Below are 18652 nucleotides of genomic sequence, written 5' to 3'. Positions count from 1 at the left end.
TTGTTCGACCAACTGAAGGGAGCCTCAGTGTTCTCAAAAATAGATTTGAGATCGGGCTATTATCAGTTGCGAATCCGAGATTCAGATATTCCAAACTGCCTCAGAACGAGATATGGTCACTACGAATTCTTAGTGATGCCGTTTGGGCTCACTAATGCCCCTGCAGTATTTATGGATTTGATGAATCGGATCTTCAGACCATATTTGGATCGGTTCGTAGTGGTGTTCATTGATGACATTTTGGTCTATTCAAGAGACGAGACCGAACATGCTGAGCATCTGAGGCTAGTGCTGCAAATTTTGCGGGATAAGCAGTTATATGCTAAGTTCAGTAAGTGTGAGTTCTGGTTAAGAGAGGTTAGCTTCTTGGGTCATGTGGTATCCGCGTCGGGTATTCGAGTTGACCCGAACAAAATTTCAGCCATACTTGACTGGAAACCTCCGAGAAATGTTACTGAAGTTCGGAGCTTTTTGGGGCTCGCCGGTTATTACCGACGATTTGTCAAAGGTTTCTCGATGATAGCCACACCAATGACGAAGCTACTTCAAAAGGATGTTAAGTTCGAGTGGACGGAGAAATGTCAGAAAAGTTTCGACCAACTGAAAACTCATTTGACTGAAGCTCCAATTTTGGTGCAACCCGAATCAGGTAAAGAGTTTGTCATTTATAGTGACGTATCCCTACTTGGGTTGGGTTGCGTATTGATGCAAGAAGGTCGAGTCGTGGCCTATGCGTCGAGACAATTGAAGCCTCACGAGAGGAATTATCCGACCCATGATCTCGAACTAGCTGCCATCGTGTTTGCTTTAAAAATATGGCGACATTATCTGTTTGGTGAGAAGTGCCATGTATTTTCGGATCACAAAAGTCTCAAATATTTGATGACTCAACGAGACTTGAATCTGCGACAAAGACGTTGGCTTGAGTTGTTGAAAGATTACGAGCTTGTCATTGATTATCACCCGGGAAAGGCTAACGTGGTTGCGGACGCCTTAAGCCGGAAGTCATTGTTTGCTTTACGAGCGATGAACATGCATTTGTCTGTCCTACCAGACAGTGTGTTAGTAGCTGAATTAAAAGCTAAACCATTATTGACTCACCAAATTCGTGAAGCTCAGAAAGTCAATGATGAATTGGTTGCAAAACGGGCTAAGTGTTTTCCGAACGAGGAATCGGAGTTTCAAATTGATGATGATGATTGTTTGAGGTTCAGAAATCGGTTGTGTGTTCCAAGGAATTCGGAACTCATTTCGATGATTCTGAACGAAGCCCATTGTAGCCGAATGTCAATTCACCCGGGGAGTACGAAAATGTACAACGATTTGAAACGTCAATTTTGGTGGCATGGTATGAAACGGGACATCTCCGACTTTGTTTCGAGATGTTTGATATGTCAACAAGTGAAAGCGGAACATCAAGTGCCTTCAGGATTACTCCAGCCGATCATGATACCCGAGTGGAAATGGGATCGAGTCACAATGGACTTTGTGTCCGGACTGCCCTTGTCAGCAAGTAAGAAGGATGCGATATGGGTTGTTGTTGATAGACTGACTAAGTCGGCTCATTTCATCCCCGTACGTACGGATTTTTCATTGGATAAACTAGCTGAATTGTACGTTTATCAAATTGTGAGATTACACGGGGTACCTGTTTCTATCGTGTCGGATAGAGATCCGAGATTCACCTCACGATTTTGGAAGAAATTGCAAGAAGCTCTGGGTACCAAGCTGTATTTTAGCACTGCTTTTCACCCCCAAACCGATGGTCAATCTGAGCGGATAATTCAGATACTTGAGGATATGTTGAGATGTTGCATCCTCGAGTTCAGTAGTTCATGGGAACGGTATTTACCTTTGATTGAATTCGTTACAACAATAGTTTTCAATCAAGTATTAAGATGGCACCTTACGAGGCTTTGTACGGTCGTAAATGCCGTACACCATTGTTTTAGACCGAGCTCGGTGAAAGTAAAATTTTCGGAGTTGATTTGATTAGAGATGCTGAACAGAAAGTAAAGGTAATCCGTGAAAGTCTGAAGGTAGCCACGGATCGTCAGAAATCGTACGCAGATTTGAAACGAAAAGACATCGAGTATCAGGTGGGAGACAAAGTGTTCCTTAAGGTTTCACCTTGGAAAAAGATACTCAGGTTCGGCCGTAAGGGCAAGTTGAGCCCAAGATTCATTGGGCCGTACGAAATCTCCGAACGAGTTGGTCCGGTTGCGTATAGATTGATTTTGCCCCCGGAGCTTGAAAAGATTCATGACGTCTTTCATGTTTCGATGCTTCGACGCTATCGATCTGATCCATCGCACATAATTAGCCCATCAGAGGTTGAAATTCAAGTCGACATGAGCTATGAAGAAGAACCGATGCGTATCCTAGCTCGTGAAGTGAAGGAGTTGCGAAACAAAAGAGTTCCGCTAGTAAAGGTGTTATGGCTCAAACACGGGATCGAGGAAGCTACTTGGGAGACCGAGAGCTCGATGAAAGAACGATACCCAAACCTATTTACCGGTAAGATTTTCGGGGACGAAAATTTCTTAAGTGGGGGAGAGTTGTGACAGCCCAAAGTTGACCCTAGTCGGGAAGTGGTTTCGGGACCGCTAAACCGAGTCACCGAAATGTTTGAATGTGTACTTATTGTCTAGAATATGTAATTAAGAATGTGTGAAAATTTCAAGCTTCAATTTGGTTGATTTCATGTGAATTTAGTCAATAGGACTTATGTGAGAAAATTCTAAAATGTGATAGGTCAATGTGTGAGGACCTATTAGTGCATGTGGACAAAGGGGGGACTTGCATGTCAAATTCCCCCCCTAATGAGTAGTGGCCGGCCATGACAAGGAATGATGGGCAAAACATGTCATGAAACATGTTTTGTTAATGGAAGAATAAAATAAGGAGTATGGGTAATAAAGAAATGGAAACAAAAGAAAAAAAATGTGTGGTTGCCCCCCCATTGCCGTGAGCTAAAGAGAAGAAAGGAGAAAAATTTGTGTTCATTCTTTCTCACCTTCATTTAGCCTAAATTAGAAAGAAAAACAAAGAAAAAAATTTCTCATCCTTTGGTTCATCCTTGGCCAAAAATTTTAAGGAGGAAAGAAGAAGAAAGGTGAAGAGATTCGGCCATGCATGTAGCTAGGCTAAGGTATGTTTGATGATGTTCCATGAGATGCATGCATGTTTTAGTTGTTAGCTTGAGTTCTACCTAGCCCATGGTCTAAATCTTGCTATGTGATGGAAATGGCACTTGACCATGGATGCATCATTCTTGGTTGATGTTTGATGTTGTGGTGATGAGGCATGAGGATGAGTTAAGATTCGGCCTAGGTGGAGGTTGTGTTAATGCCATTGCATGCAAAATATGAAGCTTGTTAATGATGCATGTGATGATGGCTTGATGATTCTTGAACCTCCTTTTTAGCATTTTTGTGTGAGCACATATGTGCATTGGTTGCTAAATGGAGAAGAATCGGCTAGCAAGATGTGTGCTAAGGCCGAATGTAACTTTGCATGTTGATGAGCAATGCATGTGTTAAATCGATGAAAAGGGGGAGGATGCTTTACTAGTGTGTGTATATGTGTGTATTAAGTGTTGAGATCGACCCCAAAAATAGACATGCATATTCGGCCAAGGGGAAAGAAATTAGCTAATATGTTGTGTTGATGCATGATTTTTGCATGTATGAGACTTTAATGTCTAATGTATAAATATGGGCTAAGTGCCTTGTGTTCATCTTTTTGATGCCTAAATGATGAAATCAATTTATTTGTTTGATTAAGCTCAAGAGCAAAGGGGAAATAAATCCGATAAAGGGAAGGAAAAAGTGGTTGAATAGCTAGCGGAATCGTTCGACAACACCCGAGGTAAGTTCTTGAGTAAGAGAGCTTAAATTACGATGTGATTAAATCATGCTCTATGTGAGGCTATTGAGCCGAATGTGCAAGGATGATATGTGCCTTGTGTTTGAGTTTCGCAAATGAAAATGAAATATGAATGTGCCATGAATTATTGTTAGATGTGCATGATTAATTGAATGCTGTCCGGGCTAAGTCCCGAAGGCTTTGTGCTAAGTGAATATATCCGGACTAAGATCCGAAGGCCTTTGTGCGAGATATTAAATCCGGGTTAAGTCCGAAGGCATTCGTGCGAGTTGTTAAATCCGGGTTAAGTCCCGAAGGCATTCGTGCGAGTTGTTAAATCCGGGTTATGTCCCGAAGGCATTGTGTGAGTTACTAAAACCGGGCTATGTCCCGAAGGCATTTGAACGAGGAGCTATATCCGGTTAAATCCCGAAGGTACGTGATTTGGTAATGAATGAGCTTGCTGTAAAATTCCAGCGAATACTCGAAAAACATCCCAATATGGGGATATGTTACGTATGTGTTGAATTTAATCAAGCCCTTACAAATAAATGTTCGCTCAGTTGATAAACGAGCTACCGGCCTTCGGCTAAGTTAGTCTATTGTGTATGTACATAAGGGTTGTTAATGTTGTGAAGCAAGTTTGATATCGGTAAATTGCGTATTATGAAATATTCCATTTAGCTAAATGTGTGTTATTCTTTGTTTATGCTGGAATTCCTTGCTCAAAACTTACTAAGCATAAATTGCTTACTCGTTACACTGCTCCTCTGTTTTATAGATTTTTGGTTCTCCAGCTATCGGACTCGGGATCTTGAAGTCGAAGTCGCCCACACTATCAAAGGCTCTTTTGGGTACTATTTTGGTTGAGTCTTGATATGGCATGTATAGGACTACCCATTGTTGTTTTCGAGTACTTTATGAAATGTATAAGTGTACAGCCATGCGAAAATGGCTTGTAGAAGTGGAGTATGGCATTAGACCATTCGTGTTTATGAATGTATAGATGGTTTCATGATGTAACTATAGTTGGAATGGAAGTGTTGAGCAAATGATCAGCCACTGGAATGGCTAAGTATGATCATATGTGGGCTTATGTATGACAAGGCCCTAGTTGGTCCATGAAACCCCAAATTAGGTAAGGTTTACTTTGAAAACAGAAGCTGATAGCAGCAGTGGTGTGGATTGGAAAAATCACAAGAATTCGTAGGAGTGGAATTAAATAGTGAATAAATTATGTAATCGAACCTTGATGAATCTACTTTCATATGGAAGTAACGAAACAATCATAGGAACAGTACAGTAAGAGATATTCGGGTTCTTGTGGAACAGGGCCAGAACAGTTTCTGGATTCCCTGTTCCGACTTTGGAAATTCACTATAAATTGACCAGAGATAATTAGGGGTCATACCATATATGTATGGATTCCTCTCTGAGTCTAGTTTCCATAGAAACAAACGGCATCAGTATTGAAGCTCTGTGTAGAGAGATATCCAAGTCGTAATGGGAAAAGGTCAGTGTAGTCGACCCCTGTAACATGGGAGACTTTGACTAATAAACTGTACTAATTGGCCTGACCAAAAATTCTAGAAAAAAATACATAGGTGGGGACATGAGTCTAGTTTCAGGGAAAAATCACAAAACTGATTTTCGAGTTGTGAAACTCAAGATATGATTTTTGAAGCGACTAGTACTCAGACTGGGCAGTGTCTGGAAAAAATTTTTCAAAGTTTGTTAACATCTCGTGTCCGACTCCAGTGTCGGTCTCGGGTTCGGGGTGTTACAATCACAAGGCCAATTTGGGGTGTATAGGCCCACATAGCAAGCCACATGGGTGTGTGAGCCCGTTTCTCTGAAAAGTTCTCTAAGGTTGCACAGGTCACCCAAGTCTACTGTAGACCTACTATAGGGTCAGTAAGCACTACTTAGACCCTTAGATGTGTAATCTGTCTATCTGATTTATTTACTGAGCATGAGTATTGATTCGAATGTACGGACTGTTGTTTGCATAATAGCATGACATCTATTGCATGTTGCATTGCATTGGGGTGGGCTGATGATAGTTGGAGGAAATGTTCTGAAAGGCTCTTAAGCCTGTCAACCGGTAGCTCAGCTGCAATATTCTGATTATGTGCCTCATTTTGGTACAGCATGGTGTGTAGGGATTGGTGGGTATTTTAACTCCACATGGTGTGTAGGGATGGACGAAGATGGTGTGTAGAGGTGGGTGGGTAGGATTCTGATTTTTGTTACTGCATACTGTATCTGAAATTGGCCAAGGCCCTAATTTATATCTGAGACTGTATCTGAGTGGGCTAAGGCCCAAACTGAATCTGTAATGTGCTTAGGCCCTAGACCGTATATGTCTAATTTCTGATGTTAAACTGTATGCATGTTTTCTGTTAGGGTTTACACATTGAGTTTGCGAAAACTCACCATTTTCTATTTAATTTGTATAGGTAATCCCTAAAATTGATGGATCGGTGCAGCGAAGGACTCGACGGTGGCAACACGTAAATTTTAGACTGTTTCTCGTTAGCTTCTAGATTTTATTACTTATTTGGGGTTTTTGATGTAACTTTTGCACTTTGGACTATTTGACTTTAAATTTTGATTTTTAAAACTTATTTACTTTTTTATTACGGTGAGGCATGGTCAAACTTGGTTTTCACTAAGATCAAACAGTTTTCCTAAAATAAGTGTTTTTCAAAGCTTCCGCTAAAAAGGTACGATTTTAGACATAACAAACAACTTGAATTTTACTTCGAATTAAGATAAAAGCTAGTCAACTGGAACAGTTTTAACTCGACAAACTCGTTTTCGAATTCCATTCCATGTGACATCGCTAGATTCGGCCATAACATCTAGGCTGAATTTGCGGTGTTACAATTGTATTTGAAAAATATAATTTTAATTTGATAAATGTTATTAATATTTGTTTTTAAAAAAAATGTATTTTAAGTTTAACAATTTTAATAGTCATTAATTTAAATATTATAACATTAAAATTTAATTCAATTAAGTAAAATATTTAAAATAATTTATTTAAAATCAAATTTATTTTTATTATATAAAAATTAAAAAGAAAAATGTTAACAAAATGCATGTAGTAACTTAAAATATTCAAAGGCAATGAGTAAAAGAGCAATTTACCAAAATTGTAAATAAGCACTTCAAATAGAGAGTATATGTGTAAAAAAATTGTAATGTGAACATTATTATTGATTTCCTTTTTTATCGTCTTTGCTATATAGTGTGTGTATGATATCTTTTAGGGCAAAAACTTAATCATTTTTCTTCTTTTAAGAAATAAAAATAGTTTATTTCCTTTTTTCCTCTTTGCTATAGTGTGTATGATATTTATTTCCTTTCTTCTTTTAGGGCAAAAGCTTAATCAGTTTTTAGCTATACAATATTGGAGGAAGGGGTAGGGTTGGTCCTTGGGCTTGTTTTGAGGTGTTGCAGCCCAGAGTCCAAGCTAAAAGGGGCCTAAAAAATTATTTATTCAACTTTTAATGTGGAAAAAAAATTTCAAACTAAAATAAAATAATTAAATGCCTAGGCTTTTCGATTCTTATTCATAAATACTTTAACTCCTTAGCTTCTTCAAACCATATCTAATTCTTAAATTCCAACTCTACCATTAAAATTAATAAAGAATTTCAATTTTCCTCAAAAAAATAAACTATTACAAGCATTCAACCTTTTCTATTTTCTATAACCATGGCAATGGGTGAAATTTTCTACAAATTAAATAGGGTCAAATTTGATGTGAGTAATACATCATTCATCAGTCATTTGCATCAAGCAATTAAAGTTATTAATTTTTACTTTATATTTGAGAGATTGAGAGTCTTCCATCCGCTGTCTGCCAGATCTACCATTGTTGCAGGTATAATTCTCCCTCCTTCCTCTTCTTTTTTGTAATGTTTTCATTCTTAATTTGAAGACATTTTTGGGTTTTAACTAATGAAGTCATTCAATCAACCTTATATTTAACTTCTTCCCCTAATTCCTTTTTTGATGACATACGAGTAGATTGAATGAAATTTTTTAAAAATTTTGTTAGAAAATATCTTATTTGCTTCATATAATAAAACATATTATTTTAATGAAATTACTTGTAACGCCCCAAAATTTTGAGAATTTAATTGTGAGAATCTATATTAATTAGATTTCTATATCTTTAGTTCTGTGCTTTGCTTTTGTGTTTGAGGTCTAGAGTTCGAATTGCATCGTTAAAAGTTTTGTTATTGTTAAAACAACCCTTATCCATGTGTTATTTAGTGAAGTGAAATTCTGTGTAATTTTGTGTTAAGAATGAGCTTGTTGGTCCACTGGTTAAGCATCTGTTTGTATTCTATCTAGTTCCGAGTTTGAATCCCATTGTATGCATTAGAAAATTTTTGCTAAATGCTGGTATGAGGATGGTGGTTAGTTAATATATTTTTTTTAACGTCAATTTCTTTTTCCCTTCTTTTTTTGTTTTTTTCCCATTTTCTTTCTTTTTCCTCCTTTTTCATTTTTTCTGTTTCCTTTTTCAAGTGAGTTCTTTTATTGCATTCAATAAGTGATTGTCGAAGTATTAAGAGTTTTAAGTGATTCAGAGCGTTGTTAGAATATTTCCGTGTAAGTTCTACAAAGTTGTTAGTTCCCGTTTACGTAATTGAATTGGGATTTCTCTGATTGCTATTAATTAGTTGTTAATCTTGTCTTTAGACATGATTTCAGAGGAGGGTAATCCTTCGCGTGCTGCTACGAATTAGTTTGACTGATCATCGGTAAGCGTTCATTGTTGAAAGTTTCTTGGTGTTGATTTATTCGACATAATTGATTAAGTATTAACGGTTACTTTATCTAGTCATTTTAGTCAATTTATTGATTGTTGAATGGTTTATTAGGTTCTGGGTAGTCTCTACATTGTTTTTCCGTCAAACAAGACTAGGTGTGTGCCGAGACTCTTTAATTTTGTGAATTTTGGTTGCCGAAAAATGTGGCTGTCGACACCACATAGCCGTATGGGTGGCCGTGTAACTCACTGTTCATTGATTTGGATCTACACGGGCAAGACACACGGGTGTGTGTCTAGGCCATGTGTGGCCATGTTAGTGCAGGGTTCACATGGGTAAAGGACACAGGCATGTGTCTAGGCCGTGTAACTCACTGTTTGTGACATAGGACCACACGGGCAAGCACATGGGAATATGGCCAGGCCGTGTGAGTCACATGGGCAAGGACATGGCAGTGTGAGTCACATGGGCAAGGACATGGCCGTGTCCTTGCCATGTAACTCTCTGTTTACGTTTTAGAACCACACGAGTCGAGGACATAAGCATGTGCCCAGGTCATGTGACATTTTAAAAAAGGCTCAAAACCCATTTTTGAGGCTGTAAATGTTGTTTATGACTGATATCAACTTCCCCATTGTATGAATGATCTGAATTTGACTAAACGAGAAATCTCTGATACTTTGTAACAGACATATGAATATCATAATTATATGTGTATTGTGATACTTAATCTAATATTGAAACTGTGTTATCTACTTGCGAAATAACTTAGAATAATTGCATACATATTGTGGATATCTGTACTCTGTATTTGCATGGGTTGAGATATTATGAAGAAGGAAATAATCTACTCTGAATTAGTGGTTAAGCCACCTTCTGATTCTGGTGCTTCGTCGCATTAGGATTCAACAGCTAAGTTGTTTTTTGTAATCGTGTCAAATAGACGCTCTATGGTGTGTAGGGTTGGCTGGGAATTGAATGCCCTTAACGATGATTAGAATTGCCAAAGATAGTGTGTAGCGGATGAGGGTTAGGGATATCTATATCTGAACCTGATTTTTTCTGATTAGGAAACCAGAACTGTTCTGCATATGTAATTAATCGATCTCGAATCTGAATTAGAAATACTTTTGTTATGAAATCGAATCTTTGAATTCGGAAACTAATCGATAAATGTGTTTTAATTGAACAAACTTATTTTACGCACTGAGTTCATAACTCACTTTTTTATTTATTAGATTTCAGGTGGTTCTCAGACTTGAACGGGTCAGCGCTGTAGGAGCTAGGTCAAGCTTTTATCGTTATTCTAAATACTATTGTTAGGATTTTTTATATTCTAAGATATAATGATGTTTGGAAAGATTATATACTCACTTAATTACTGTGTTGGACATTATGTATGAAATGATTTATCCTGACTGTGTTATAAATATGGCATTTTATATCGTTGATGTAACTCTCTGGACTTGGTCTGGATGCCTAGGTCGGGTTTAGGGTGTTACATTACTAGTATGTGATTTTATTTTATTGTTTTACATTTTATAATTTTTTAAAAGAGACTGATTTATTGTTTCACCTAGGGCCCCAAAAATGTCAAGAACAAGCCTGGAAAGGGATAATAGATGACAAAGTTTAATCTTGTGTCATTTAGGTGCAAAATCACATAAATGGTTATGAATATGTCAACAAAAATAAAAAAGATATATGGTTAAGAAAATCCGGGTCATTAATTTTTGACAGATGAATTAATTTTAATTGTTTTGTGAAACATTAATTTTATTTTTAATTAATGGGTCAAAATTATTTGGATATTTTCAAGGAGTTAATTTATACTATATATTTGTTTTTATTTTTGTGTGATGCAAAAATCAATTGAAAATATTAATTTTATAACATTTTGTATGATATTAGTTTTTGTTTATAATTTTTTTAAAAATTTAAAAATCATTAATAAATTTAAAACGAGATGTAATTAGTAAATATATTTAAAAACATTTATCTAATCTAGAGTAAGTTATATTAATTTCATTTAATTTTAAAAATATTTAATATTAAAATAATACAAAAGGTTTTAACTAATAATTTAAATAATATTGTTAATCATTTCTTGTAGGTTATATTATATATATATTGTTTAATTAATTTTTTTTAATGTTCAATTTTTTAATATTCGATTTTTCTTTTGCAATTTTATTTATTTTTTCTGTACTTTAATTAATGAATGTAATTAACTCTTATTGTATTTGAAAAATATAAATTTAATTTGATTTATGTTATTGGTATTTGTTTTTTAAAAAGTATCTTTTAAACTCAACAATTTAATATTCATTAATTTTAATATTATAACTTTAAAATTTAATTCAATTAAGTAAAATATTTAAAATAATTTATTTGAAATCAAATTTATATTTATTATATAAAATATTAAAAATAAAAATTTTAACAAAATGCATGTAATAATTTAAAATATTAAAAGGAAATGAGTAAAAAAGTAATTTACACAAATTATAAATAAGTACTTGAAATAGTGAGCGTCATGTGTAAAAGAATGGTAATGTGAGCATAATTATTTATTTCCTTTTTTTCGACCTCTTTGCTATGATGTGTAAGTGTATATATATATATAATATCTTTTAGGGCAGAAACTTGATTATTTTTCTTCTTTTGAGAAATCAAAGGGTATTTTTATATATATATTGAAGGAAGGGGATGGAAAATGACAGAGTTTAAACTTGTTTGATTTAGGTGCCAAATGAAAATTCTATCTTCTAACAACTTGTGGAAAAACAGAGAAAGATTAATGTTGATATAGCAACTCCAACTCATAATCATCCTTTGAACTATGCAAAATATATTTTTAGTAATTTGTTAGTCGTTATTGTGAAACAAGTCTAAGTTTTGCCTTTAGTTTTTAGGAACCGAGTTTAACTTTAGACTTTTGTTAGTTAAAAATGGAAATAGTCACACCTTTATAAGAAAAGTAAATAAATTTACAAGTAAAATAACTTAACATGTATTTATGGAATTTTAATTTTTTTCCTTATTAAATGAGTTTCTTATCAAACCCAAATTAACCCAAATTCTAAGGACCAATCACAAATTAAATTTTAAAGAAAATCATTATAGTTGTTGATTCGGGTGAAACATTATAAATGAAATTGAAAAAGTGAAAATGTAATGGAATAGATTGATAAGAGAATATGGTAATGAAATAAATTATGCGAAAATGTTATGAGTACTTGAATTGATAAATAGGACAATATGTGTCCTTATATGTCACTCATGTTAAAGAAAATGAATAAAAATAATTATGAATATGGTTGGAAATGAGCACTGGAGGTCGAAATGAATACAAATAGGTCGGTAGATTCCAAAAAGGGATTGAAAGGTAAAGTTATAAAGGTAAATGATATGGATTGATCACGAGATTTGAATGATTTAATGCCAATGATTTGTAAGTATAAATGTTGAATTCATGTTGAATTTGAAAGCTAATGGTTAAATGATACTAATTTATCTTAGAATTGGATGACTTAATGTTAAAGTTATGTATGTTTGTTTCATAAATGGTTTAGAATCTTAAAGGATATGAAGTTTGGCATTTGATAACTAATATGAATTGGTCATTTCAAATGCAATAAAGAATGAATTGATTTGTTAATTGCCACAAGTATACTTCAATATGAAATTGATAATGAAATTGCTTAGCATGATAGGGGTATAAATTAGGCGGATATTGTATTTGTACTTATTAGGATCAAATGCTTATGTTAATATGTTATTATCTTTAACCATGAAAATACCATTGAGTGTTATTGCTTAGCGTACAGTTTATTTATTCGTATAAAGTATAGGTGGAACTTGAAGTTTCAGAAAATGACTTCAGCATCAAATCCATGGAACTCTACACAACAATGTTTGTCTAGTTTCATTTTGTTAATTATCTGGCATGTACCTAGGTTGAGTTGGTTTTTGGTACGATAGGTTTTCATATTCACATTTGAAGTTAGAATTGATACCTTGAAAATATTCAAAATGGTTGGATTGTATAATTAAGTTGTCACAAGGTTGGAAATGCATGGAATGTTGTTATGTGTAAACTCGAAATTATATAGGATTTTTCTAGCAATTTTCACCACATTTTGTCTTAATAATTATATTAATCTTGAGTAATTTTTAATAAATTAAGTAGATTTTGTTTAAATGTTAATATTTGACATGAATTTATAAAGTATTCGATATTATGCTTTATCACATGATTCTTGTGTATAAATTATATTATTTTCATGTTAATTATTAATATGTTTATTTTTATAATGTTGCATGGACATGAACACATCCACCTTACTTGGAAGGCAAAGCCATACAAAATTGGGTCATAAGGATGTTAACTTTACCCAGTTAAAGTGTTGTTACAAAGTGGACATGTCTAGTTATTTATTGGATCATGAAACCTTCCAACAAGGGAGAGTCAAGCCCAATTTCGGCACAAGCATAAGGCTTCCCAAAAATTAGCTTTGGGATATTTTATTGGAGGTCCCTGTAGTTGCAATTTAATTAGAAAAGAGCCTTGGAAGATTGCCTTTGAAACCGACCATTCTATGCCTAATTATAGCAAACTTTTGTGCTCAAAATAAGTAACCAATTCACCTCTCTTTCCATATATTGTGGCTTGCCAAGCAATAGAGAAGATGGAGGGATTCCAATCCCTATTTTTAGTAAACTTCACCTCAACCTCACCTATAAATACCACACTAGTCTCACCTCTTAAATCATCCCTCACATCCCTTCATTCATCAAGCATCTCTTATTCCACAACATTCTTTCATTCTCTCATTTCTCTTCTCCATTTCCACACCTATCACCCCATTTTCCTTTCCATTTTGGCAAACAAAAGCCTTGAAAAGATCACATTTTGGCCAACCACATCACCTTTTGGCCGGCCACCTTGAAGAACCATTAGTAAAAGAGCAATGGACGGATCGGTGGAACACTTTCAATCCAAATCCAAAAGGCTACTGAATTGAAATAGAGTTTACTATTTCCTTACTAGCTGTTTAATTTAACCATGTTTGCAATGTGTTTTAAGATTTTTTTTCATCAACAATGATAACTTAATTCTGTTTAGCTAGGATATTTGCGTTAATTCAATAATATTTGTTTGAATCATGTTTAAAGTATTTGTGCCTCAGTTAATCATATTTTCAATTAAAATCAGTATGTATTTCATTCATACGTGATTGGATGCATTAAGGTTAGCTGAGCGATCCTAACTAGATGACGGCTAAAACACAATAATTGAAAAGTGCATGCCTAATTTAGATAATTAAATTGGACTAAATTGAAGGTTCATAATAACTTTAATTAGCTCTATTATCTTGCATAGTTTTTAGGTTTATGTGATTAAAATGTTTCAAACTTAATCTGTCCCTATTACCTCACATAAATACTAAGAAACCCTTAATTTCATCAATAAAATGCATATTTCACTAAGTAAAAGACTCTAAAATCACTTAATTTGGTTTCCAATAAACGACTCTGAAATCACTTAATTTGGTTTCCAAACTCATGAAAGATCAAGTTGCCATAGAATGTTTTCCGAACACTGTTAAGCATGATGGGAATGAATTAATTTGATTAATCTAATTATCCTAGCCAATACATGTTGTTGATTGTTGAAGTTGTGTTTCTGTTGCTAAAATTCATTCATACATTTAGATGATTTTGCATACTTAGTTTAAAATTGAATTAGGGATCAATCTTGCATTTAGTTAAATTAATCTAGTTTAATCATCATCACTCAAATTATTGTGTTTTATCACCAAATTGTTAAACTTATAATTTTGCAGATAATTGATTAATATACAAAGTCCTTGTAGAGACGATAGCTCATTTTACGTACTTATTACTTGAATGACTATGTACACTTGCACAAAAGCCTCGTTACAAGTTTTTGGTGTCGTTACCGGGGACTGTTGCTTTAATCATTCTTTGTGAAATTATTTTTGTAGTTTGGTTTTTATTTAATTTCTAACATTACTAATTTATTTTTTATTCTTTATTTGTGAGTTATTTATCAAGTGTTTATGAGCATAGATCGAATCATCGATCTATTACCTATAGACCCTAAAATTGAGCAAACATTTAGAGAGAGAAGATACGAGAGGCTAGCTCAAAGTCAAACCGAGATAGACCTTGGAAATAAAAATGATGGACAAGGTAATGGAGTCAATCATTTGCACAATCCAATACTTATTGTTGATGATAGGGATATTGCCATGGGACAATATGTTGTACCACTCTTCAATGAGTTAAATTCAAGAACTGGAAGACTGGATATTGAGGCACCCCAATTTGAATTAAAATCAGTGATGTTTCAAATGCTCCAAAAGGTGGGCCAGTTCAATGGTATGCCCACAGAAGATCCACATCTTCACCTTAAATTATTCATGGAGGTGAGTGATTCATTTAAGATAATTAGTTTGACTGAAGATGCATTAAGATTGAAGTTGTTTCCATGCTCATTGCGGGGCCGAGCACAAGCATGGCTGAATCCGTTTCCACCAAGTTCAATATCTACATGGAAAGAATTAACAGAAAGGTTTTTGGTTAAGTATTTTCCATTGAGTAAAAATGCAAAGTTGAAAAATGAGATAACCACTTTGCAAAAATTGGATGACGAGTCTTTTTACGAGGCATGGGAAAGATCTAAAGAATTGCTTCGTAAGTGTCCACATCATAGGATTCATCATTGCATCCAGTTGAAAACATTTTATAACGATCTCAACGCACACACAAAATTAATGGTTGATGCTTCTACGAATGGTGCAATTTTGTCTGCGTCTTATAACGAGGCTTACGATATTATCGAGAGGATCGCTAGCAACAATTACCAATGGTCGTCAAATCAAGCAGCTTTAGGAAGAAGATTAGCTAGAGTTCATGAAGTCAATGCTCTCATACTCTTTGCTGATGTATCTTCTTTATCCTCTATGCTAAAACAGTTTACCACTAATAGTTCTAATAATTTTGCAGCTCAGTCACCAACTCAATATGATGTAGTTTCCTAAGTATACTGTAGGAATGATCATTCTTTCGAGAATTTCCTTTCAAACCCTGGGTCTTGTGTTATGTAAGGAATCAGTATCAAAATAGAAGTGGAAAAGGACTGCAGTTTAACTTCTACAATCCTTCATGGCGTAATCATCCAAATATTTCCTAAAGTAACCAAGGAAAATGACCGAACACTCATATGCAGGATAGACCCAACCAATCTCAAGGGTTAGTCAACAAGCCCTAAAATCACCTCAAGCTAAATCATCAAACAGTTTGCAAGACATGTTGAAGGCGTACATGGTAAAAAATGACTCTTTGATCCAAAGTTAAGTAGCAACACTAAAAAATCAAAAGAACTAGATGAGCCACTTAGCTACAAAATTTCGTCGTAGACCACAAGGATCCCTGCCAAATGACCCAGAAAATCCAAAGAATTTTGAAAAGGAACATTGCAAGGAGGTTGCACTACGAAGTGATAAGATTTTGGAACCCAAGAAGGTTATGGTCGAATATGACCCTATTGAAAAAGAGGAAATTCAACCAATAATTAAAGTTCCTACACCAAAAAAGTTGTGCTGAAAAATCTGATGAGGTAAATCCTAAACTAGTGAATTAAAAAAAGTTAACACCTTCTTTTGCAGATTTTCCCCCTAAAAAAACTTGTCCATTTCAACCTAAAGCTTCATATCCTCAAAGACATCAGTAGCATAAGCATAAATATGAGGTACAATTTAAGAAGTTCTTGGATGTTCTAAAGTAATTGCACATTAATATCTCGTTGGAGGAGACATTAGAGTAAATGCACAACTATGTAAAGTTTGTGAAGGATATTTTGTCCAAGAAGAAAAGACTTTGTAAGTATGAGACTATTGCTTTAACGAAGGAGTGCAGTGCGTTTTTACAGAATAAGCTACTTTTGAAATTGAAAGACCTTAAAAGCTTTACGATACCCTGTAACATTGGATAATCTTACTGCGGAAAGGCTTTGTGCAACTTAGGAGCAAGCATCAACTTGATACCCAAATCTATTTTCAAGCTTTTGGGAATAGGTGAAGTAAGACCCTCTACTGTGACACTTAAACTTGCGAATCAATCTTTAACATATCCCGAGGGAAAGATTGAGGATGTTTTGTTAAGAGTTGATAAGTTTATTTTTCTTGCTGAGTTCATTATGTTAGATTTTGAAGCAGATAAGGAAGCTTCGATCATCCTTAGGAGACCTTTCCTAGCTACGGGAAGATCGTTGATAGATGTGCAAAAAGAAGAACTCACAATGAGAGTTCAAGACGATCAGGTAACATTTAATGTTCTAAAGGAGATAAAATTTGCCGCTCCGACAAAAGAATGTTCAGTAATGGAGGAATTAGAATCCTTAGTTTCTATGGAATGGGAGACCAATTTTGAAGAAGACCCATTAGAGAACACTTTAGGGTCTGAACCTTTGGAAGATGAAAAAGGTAATGTAAACATGGCTTTAATGGAAGCCAATCCGAGGAGTTATGTTTAACCACTGTGGTTCAAATTGCTAGAGTTAAAAGTTCGAGAATTTACAAAACCCAAGTTATCGATCAAAGAACAACCTAAGCTTGAACTAAAGTTACTTCCTTCCCATTTAAAATACATTTATTTAGGTAACAGTTCTACTTTGCCCGTGATTGTTTCAACAGAATTGACAGAACACCAAGATAAGCAATTGATTGTTGTTTTAAAGAAATTTAAAAAGGCAATTGGTTGGACCATAGCTGACAGACGAGGTATAAGCCTTTCCTTCTATATGCATAAGATTATTTTAGGGGAAGGTGAGCAAGGTAGAATTGATGGACAAATGAGACTTATCCTATCATGAAAGAGGTAGTACAGAAGGAAGTGACCAAATGGTTAGATGCAGAAATTATCTACCCCATCTCAGATAGTTCTTAGGTATGTCCAATACAATGTGTACCAAAGAAAGGTGGAATCACGATTGTCGAGAATGAACGTAACGAGTTAATCCCAACGGTAATTGTCACGGGTTGGAGAATCTATATTGACTACAAAAAATTGAACAAAGCCACTCGTAAGGATAATTTTTCGTTACCTTTTATGGATCAGATGTTAAATCAACTGGTAGGTAATGGATTTTACTACTTTTTAGATGGATATTCGGGATACAACCAAATAGTTGTAGCCCTGGAAGACTAGTATAAAACTGCTTTTACTTTCCCATGCAGTACATTTACTTTTAGGTGAATGCCTTTCGGCTTATCTAATGCACCTACCACATTTTAGTGATGTATGATGGCAATTTTCACTAATATGGTTGAAATTTTTATTTGAGGTTTTCATGGATGATTTTTCTATTTTTGGTAACACTTATGACATTTGTTTGAGTAACTTGGCTAAGGTACTAAAAAGATGTCAGGAGACAAATCTTATCTTTCACTGGGAGAAATGTCATTTTATGGTTAAGGAGGGAATTGTCTTACGACATAAAATTTCCAAAAACAGAATTGAAATGGATAAAGCAAAGGTAGGCATAATTGAAAGATTACCAACTCTAGTTAGTGTGAAAGGAGTTAGAAGTTTCTTAGGCCATGTTGATTTTTATCGTAGGTTTATCAAAGATTTTTCAAAAATTTCTAAAACTTTGTGTATGCTTTTAGAAAAAGATATTATTATTATTTTTTATTTTAACAAAGCTTTGGCTTTTTTTTTAACAAAGCATGTTTAGAAGCTTTTGAGGAATTACAACATCGGTTAATCTCAGCCCCAATAATTGTTACACCTGATTGGAACTCACCTTTTGAGTTGATGTGTGAAGCAAGCGATTTCGCTGTTGGAGTTGTGATAGGTCAAAGAAGAAAAAAAATGTTTCATCCTATCTACTACGCAAGCAGAACTTTGACAGGTGCCCAACTCAATTATACGGTAATTGAAAAAGAACTTTTTCCTATAGTTTT

The 18652-nt window shown here is 34.6% G+C and overlaps 1 non-coding gene across 1 annotated transcript; it reads right to left on the bottom strand.

The window, feature by feature from the left end:
• Nucleotides 1-15295: 15295 nt before the first annotated feature.
• On the bottom strand, nt 15296-15402 carry LOC121216486 (small nucleolar RNA R71). Its single transcript, XR_005912671.1, has one exon. It is a non-coding gene; the product is annotated as a small nucleolar RNA R71 (small nucleolar RNA).
• Nucleotides 15403-18652: the final 3250 nt, after the last annotated feature.

This window comes from Gossypium hirsutum, chromosome A02, assembly GCF_007990345.1.
Source record: "Gossypium hirsutum isolate 1008001.06 chromosome A02, Gossypium_hirsutum_v2.1, whole genome shotgun sequence".
Taxonomy (NCBI): Eukaryota; Viridiplantae; Streptophyta; class Magnoliopsida; order Malvales; family Malvaceae; genus Gossypium; species Gossypium hirsutum.
This window is presented reverse-complemented; position numbering and strand designations above follow the sequence as displayed.